We start from the raw sequence: 8359 nt of genomic DNA, 5'->3' as shown, positions 1-8359 counted from the left end.
ATATATATATTGCACACTTCATTTACTGGGAAATGTAGGTAGGGTGGGGTTAAATCCCTTTAGGCAAGAAGATTCACTTTTTTTTTTTAGAAACCTGAGCCTAAAATGTATTTTCTTCTCTGGAAGCACTAGAACAATGCTATATGCCCTAGTAAGACCTATACATGTGGAAATATTATTTAGTAGTCCACATCCAAAATTATAGGACTATAGTTCCCTAAAAGCTAATATGAACAATTTCAAATGGGAAAGACCTCTGTGAACCTCATAAGATTTAATTAGCACCATCTTTAGACCACAAGTTATCTTGAAATAGAGCTTTGTTTTTCAGACAATGTCAAGTCCAGTGACTCTCCATGGGAAACAATTTTGCTCCCCTCTGCAAGGGATATTTGACAATGTTGGAAGACAGTTTCGTCAATCATATCTTTGCAGAGAGGCTACTGGCATGTAGTTTGTGGAGGCTAGAGATGCTGCAGAACATTTTAAAAAGCCCAGGATAGCCCCACAACGAAGAACTGCTAGTTCCAAAATGCCAATATTACCAATTTAAGAAACCCTGGTCTAGAAAACATTGAAATTTTATTGCCATTGACTTTGAATGATTAACATGGACATCCTTTAAGACCTTATGCAAGTCATTCCCTTTTCTGGCCTCTGTTTTCTCTACTGACATTGTCCTAAATAATCTCTCAGGCCACTTTCAACTCTGATTTAATATAATTTATAATTCTGGTCCTTTCACTGCTACATTATTTTATGTAAGTTTTTGGCACTATAAGATTAATCTGTTCTTGGAAAAGCTGAATGTAAGCAGGAATTGATTCTTTAACATTTAGTTTCAGCAGCAGAAAATTATTGAGTTGTTGTCAAGAGAGCAATATTACTGATTTAACTATACTTTATGGTGAAGTTTAATAGACATAAAAGATTTAAGTCACAACACATGTAAGATGAATAAAAGGCGATTTTCCCTTTCCCAAAGTCATTACCCTTCAGCTGTATCAGGGATACAGCTGTGGATGGTGCTAAGGCAGATTCAGAAGGCGCCACCTTGGAACAGAAATTGGTGTGGGAAAAACCTGCTCCTGGAGTCCTGATCAGTGTCCTGATGATCTGTGTGCATGCACTTAGTGAAGGACCTGAAAACTTTGAACAGATCATTTTCCTTCTACTTTCAGAAGGAACAAGAATATCTGTCCCAGGGAATACCATTCAGTTACTGTAACTATACACCAATATAAATACTGGGATTATTTCCTTTTGTTAGATAATGCTGAAGATGAACAAGATTACCAAAGAAGGTGCTCTTGTAATTCTTGCTGATAAGAACTAGAGTAGCAGACATAGAAATGAGCCTCTCTAAGATTATATATGAGTCTGCACACAAGGAAATATTAAGAAATATGCCTGTGATCCCAGACTGTTGGACACTGAGGCAGGAGGATCATTCACAAGTTCCTTGAGCCCAACTTGGGTAACTTAATGACTTGGCAAGACCATATCTCAAAATATAAAATAAAAACAGCACTGGGAATGTAGCACAGTGTGAAGACCTTGGGTTCAATGTCAAGTGCCATAAGAAGGAAGAAAAAATATGGTAAATAGCAGATTGAAAATTTCTTTTATGGGATAGCTTCTTTTAATGGCTAAATCCCTCATCATTGTACTTACTGAGCATGTCTGGGAGAAAAACAGACTTTGATGCCTTTCCATCTTCCAAGTAACCATTTCTTCCTGTCAAGGTTCTTACAAATGATGGATGCTCTCACATTATTCCTAATTTCAATTTTGACTCCTCCCAAGAATCAAATGCACCAGTAACACACCAGCACATTGAAAAATACTCTGATTTGATTAACGCAGTCTCTGGAGGCGTTTGCATCAGTGCTGCCCCTCCCACCCCATTTTGATTTCATAAAGCCCACAGATAAACTTTAAACTTTCAACTCTATAGTATTTTGAAATTCTGTAACAATCGAAGATTCAAAAGAATTTTAACAGAATATAATGCCAGCCAACACTACTAAAAGTTAATTTTGACAGGGATAAATGTATGTTTAAGAATAAGATGAAAAACCTGATCACATACAGTATAGAGATCCAGTTTCATGGCAACTCACGAGAAAGGCCTCATAGCGTTAGTAGATTTAAATCTTAATGTGACTACAAATATGATAAGGCAATTATTAGGGTATATAAATAGAAAAACCACATCCAGATGGATGGAGATTATGGTCCGCCTAGTCAAATTCACATCATGCTCAAGGATTCTCATTTTAAGAGGAAGACTAGAAAATGACAAAACACCTTGACATCATGGAAAAAGGATGGTAAGGCTAGTGAGGATGTTCGTCCTGTAAAGTGGGTGACCACAGACAGATGAGACAGCGATCTCCATTCGCAGACTCAGACTGACACTTCAAAGGGGTGGAGCTAATTTCATTTTGCTGCAGAGAACAAAGCTTAGTCAGAAGAAGCTATAGGGAGGCAGACGAATTTTGTCTTAATTGAAGAATTTGCTGACAATTAAACATTTCTAGCTATGATCATTAGCTATGTTGTGGAGTAGAAACCCGCTATTACTAAAATAAAATAAACAGAGATTATTTAATCACAAATTAGGGATAATAAACATGAAGCTCCTAAATCCATTCCAACCCGAAAGGGTGAAGTTATTACTGACAAGCATCTGTAATGATTGCTTCACTTAGAGAGCTAGTAACAGTAGAGGTTAACGCAGACCAGACATAGATAATGGGGATGCAACTCCATAAGCCACCTCCTGTGTAATATTTGGATGACCTTGAGCAAAACTACTTTGCCTCTCTGAATTTTAATTTCCTTGTTTCACTAATGGGGATACTTAGAAGCACTCATTTCACAGAATAATTTGAAGATTGATGCAGTTAATATAGGTAAAGCACAATTCCTTGCATGTGGTCATGCTGTGTGAGAATAATTCTTAGACCATAGGACCAAGGTCTCTGAGACAGATAATTTGTTCAACTACTTCTGTGTGGAGCATCTTTCACCAATTTCCAGACTGCACTGAGGAACTCACCCTGCACCTTCATCTTTTCCCACAGCATGACAGGTGGTGTTCAGGTGGAATTCAATTTTCTCTGACTCAAATTGTAAAATGTGTACTAAATGTTTTCCTGTCCACATAAGCTAACCAGAAATTTACTGCCTTCCTGACAGTCAAATCCTTGAGGAAGTCATGTATGATTTTGTAGATGACCAGTTCTCAGGACAATTGGACAGTGGCTAGTAGGATATTATGATCAGAATACATCATTCTTGCAGTTATAGGTTTAGATATTATTTCAAAAACAGCTAAAATTGTATGAAACTATGGCCTGAAGATAAAAGCTCCCCAGGCTGTTGTTAGATGATTACAAATGACTGAGATTATAAAATGGTAATGGACTTATACATGGTTAAAGATCTTGTCTGTTCAGCAACCACGAACCAATTTCTGTAAGAATCAAGTTTTTAACATTTAGGAACCTGATTGACTTTTCCTACTCACTTAAATGTTTTTTTTCTATTCAGCTGTTCTCCTTGAAGGTACCTATTTTCTTATGAACGATCCCACCCTATTATTCTACTAAATCGATAATATATAACAGTTGCATGTATCTTCAGTACCTGCAGCCTCTGCCGCAGCTCTTCAGTCATCTCTCCTAATGGAGCGGCACGACTGACAGACACTTAATCTGGGCCTCATCAGTAAATGCCACTGAATACATGACAGGTGAATAGAAGTTGCTGAATGGAGAGGCTGCTAGAAACCAAGGCAACCAGAAGTGTCTGCCTTGTTGGCAGCTCCTGCTAGCATTCGGCACTAAATGTGGTGAGGGTAGAGAAGGCAGAGGTGAATGGGATCAAGCTTTCTGAGCTATCTGTAAAAAAACTTGTCAACGTCATCTCCTTAACTTTGAATCTCTATGAGTTAAAAATAATCCTGAAACAAACAAAAAAAACCCAAAACTCACACCAATATCTTATCAACGTTAATCATTACCTCTTCAACTTGTAAGTTCAGGATAAATTTGAATAAAATATATATTAAGTGGGGGCAAAAGCAGATGTAGGGAGAGATGGTGGGCTGATAAATGTTCAACAACCAGCTCTCTGGACAGCTTTTCTCTCAAAAAGCCCTGATTTCTCTCCTTTGCTGATTTTTGTGGTAAGTTGTCTCACCGAAGCCGATTTCAAGCTACCACCCTGACATGGAGTTGGGAGACTGGGGAGCTGATACAGCTGAAAAACTCAAGCCATGGGGCACCAGTCAACGTTTCACTGGATAATATTAAACTCGTATTTGGCACTTGTAAGATAGAGACTCTTAAAGTATGATTTTAAGTTAAAAAGAGACTCGTCCTCACATATAGCCTCGTAGTTGAACTTACGAGTCACATTGTTACTGTCAGGTCAGTAGGGGCTCTGGAGAGAGCTCAGGAGCAGGTCCTGCCTTTGTTGCCTTCTAGTGATGTGACCGCTAAGTTACTCTGCTTCCCTTGGACACTAAGAACAGTACTTACTCTAATGACTATGTGGGGTTAGCATACTACCGAAAGATATGACTGGTGGTAGTAGGAAAACTGTTAAATGACTATTTAAAGTTTATAAAATTTACCTTGGAAATATTGATAAGTCCAGCCTTTGCCTTCTCTAAACATTTCTTTTTCTATTCGAGGGTCATTTCCCAAAAGTGTCACCCAAACCAAACCTACTCTAACTGTGAACCTTTCTCCAAACCCCATTAAAAAATTCATAAATACATTTATTGGACACTTTCCTACTGCTTCTGTTGTTGCAATGTTATATTACATTGTTGTCACAATAGCCATGCTGTATTTTCATGTATCTTACCCTCACCCTAGTTTGTTGTACTGTATTCTTGTCATTGTACTGAGAAATGAAACCCCTTTACTTAGGCATGTATCTCTTAAGAAGGCTTAATGAAGGAAATTAAAATAAATTTGAGCATGATTATTTTCTAATTATATTAACTTTAATGAAGCTGGGTTCTTTACACATCTAGCTTATTCATTTATTGGGTGTTATTATGTGTCAGACACTATTCTGGTGCTAAGAAAAGTGTAAAATGAGAAAAGATTTCTGCCATTTAAAAATATGGAACATATTTTCTAAACTTTATGTGCATCTAAAATAGAACTCATGGGGAAATTATTTCAAGAATATAGTTACTGAAAAATAAAGGAAAAGAAAAGTTGTGTGTAAAGTTGCTTATGACCCTTCCATCTAGAAGCCTATATATTCCCCGAGTCTTTTTGCTGCCACCCGGAGACTCTGCAAAGAGGGTTTTTTTGCTTGTTCCTTTCATTTTCCTTTTAGCCAGCCTTCTATCTGTGTAAACCTCTCTCTCCTCCACATCTCTCTAAACACACACACACACACACACACACACACACACACACATTCCTATGTTTACCAATGAAAACAATCTGTGTGTGTGTGTGTGTGTGTGTGTGTGTGTGTGTGTGTGCTCTCATGCACAGGGATCAAACCCAGGGCCACTGAATTACACCCTCAACCCTTGAAGAGAATATCGTTAAGGGAGAAAATTCAGCTAATGTCACAAAACTAGTATTTTCTCTGCATATAGAGTGCCTATGATACAATTGTATGAAGCTTCTGTAATTTCAAAAGTGAACTGCATAACCTGAAACATGAAAGGAAATGTGTAAGAAGTAAACATCTCTGCAACTCTCCTTCACTGCTCTTCAATTTTAAAATAATAATATTATTTAAACATGAAGAACTATAAACATTTATAAAGAAATAGAATCTCTAAAAGGCAGATCGTAAAAATGAAATTTCCCTCCTCCCCAAAATAATCTTAAATAAGTATCAAAAAACATAGTTTGGCTAGGAATGTAGCTCATTGGCACTGCACCTGCCTGGCAATTGCAAGGTCCTGAGTTCAATCCCCAGTACAAAACAAAACAAAATAAACCCATAAAACCAAAAACCAAAAAATAAAGTTTTCAACAGCGAATATTAAATACAAAAGACAAAACCAAAACAGTACTCCAGAGGACAAAACTGTTTCAAACTGCTCCTCTCTGAGTGTAAGCTATCAGTGCCACCTCATTCCCAAGGGCTGTGACCAATGATTTTTTTTTCATGCAACCAAAGGTCTATGTAAGGCTTTTATGTGGTTCTAAATATATTCAAAACTCAGATGCAGAACCTTTCTAAAAATGGTTTCAATTCCAGAAAAGAAAGGTACAGCAGTTTTTTTTTTTAAAGCTCGCTAGCCATATTGCTATAATAGACTGTGTTCCTGGACAGTGGTGAGGCTGAGGAATGGAAGAAGAGACCCCAAAACCAAGGGTGGCTCTTGAGTGCTATCTGTAAAATCAGAATCTAATCTACTTTATCTCAGAATCTGAGATCTCAGTCACTACCTCTTAAATCCTTCATAGCTTCCGCTGTCACCATCAATCTACTCGAATCCAGCCAAATGTAGCTGGCTGTACTCTCTGTATAGAACCACGCTTCATAAGCTAAGAATAAACACAACAGTGCTACTGGGGTTGTACTGACACTGTTATTAAGAAAAGGCAAAAGGGGAGAAGATTTGTTCCATGAAGCAGCAAGTTAAGTGGGCAAATCCTGATGTCACAGATGCCAGGCTTTCAATTGGACGTGTTAGCTTTTTGTCCAGTAAAATGAAAAGTTAGACGTGATAAATATCCATTTGATGATGATTATGATGTTCTTAATGATTTTAAAAGTCTGCTCTTTACAATTCTGACTGCTTGGTAAATGGAAGCTGGAATAACAACGGCTTTTCTAAAGTGCCCTGAAATGTCCTCCTCTGGTCCTCTGCATGTCTAACCTGTCTCTGGAGTGGGCCTCTTGGTTCAGGAGGGATGGGCTGTCCTGGGAGCAGGCTTGGCACTGGTGATAGGAATCCAGTGATATGTGTCCTGCACTGTGGGGTAAACCTGCCAGGGCAAGCCATGTGCAACCCCTCAGGTCAGGCTCTAGGGATGCTTGCAATAGTGTGAAAGCCTAAATGAGTGTGGCTCAGTAGTAAAGCCCCTGCCTAGCATAAGCAAGGCCCTGAATTCCACCCCTAAGTGCCACAAAAAACGTTTTGGTGGGATAGGAGCACATATTTATGGAGAGGTACATGGGATGATCAGAGTACATGGTGAATATTTAAACTTTAAGACATTTACTATCAAAAAGATACATTGCCATTAATCCTCCTGAAAATATTCTCCCTCTCTGTGAACACATTTATCCCATCATTCTCACAACTTTTTGAAGCAGTCCTGGAGTCATAGTTAGTGTCTTTATGAGGTGTGATAAGAAACACAGTGGATGCCGCTGCCAAGTACCTTCCATTGGAAAAGCAGGCTCATAAAATCATTGTGTTGTGTCCTCATCCACCTTATTCTCCTGATTTGGCACCATGCACCTCTGATGTCTTTCTCAGAGGCAAGATGATCACAAGCGGTAAATGTTTTGAATGTATTCAAGACATCAAGGTGGTCATGAGAGCACAACTAAAGACACGCACAAAAGAGGACTTCCAGAACTGCTTCAGAAAGGGGCAAAGAATGTTGGGCTAAGTGTGTTCAAAGTGAAGGGGAGTATTTTGAAGAGGATTAATAGCAATGCGCCTTTTACTGTAATAATTTTTAAAAATTTAAATATTCACTGCATTTCCTCCCTTCATACAGCACATCTGTAGAAAGGCTTTCAGTTGCCCTCCATGAACGCCTACTCAGTAACCCCCCACTGGTAGTTATGTACTTGGGAGAGGACTTGGCATCACTTGTCAAGCACCCCAACATTTGCTTGGGCAGAGTCCAAGGCCAGTGAGAGGCATCAGGAAGTCTCCTCAGCCCAGTTTTCCTTACTTCCATTGAAGGGGCATTTATCACACTAACAAGGAATCCCAGATGTTTCCATCCTTTTTTATTTCTTAGAAGTTCTAAGTCCTATGCATTTAGGACCCTTGAATGCCTGCACTCACAGAAAGAAGAAAAAAATTCCCATTGTGACAGGAGCTTCCATTCACTCAATACTCAAGGGCTTGTGCTTGTGAGTTAACTCCTTTATTACTCACAACCATCGCTCTTGAATGAATATGATAGTGAAAGTCCTATTTCAGTCTCACAGAGAGAAAAATGAGATTAGGTTATAGTCCCAAAGTCATACAGCTACCAGCTGGAGCGTGGTTGTCCATGACCTGTTCTGGGTATCATGGCCCTGGGACCCTCCTACTAATCACACATCCTGTTACCCACTCCTCCTCCTTTGGGCTATGGGGCAGCTCCCAGAACCTGTGATTGCTATGGACATCTAG

Source organism: Fukomys damarensis, unplaced genomic scaffold (assembly GCF_012274545.1).
Source record: "Fukomys damarensis isolate Sample0158 unplaced genomic scaffold, DMR_v1.0_HiC HiC_scaffold_38, whole genome shotgun sequence".
Classification (NCBI taxonomy): Eukaryota; Metazoa; Chordata; class Mammalia; order Rodentia; family Bathyergidae; genus Fukomys; species Fukomys damarensis.
Note: the sequence above shows the minus strand (reverse complement) of the source record.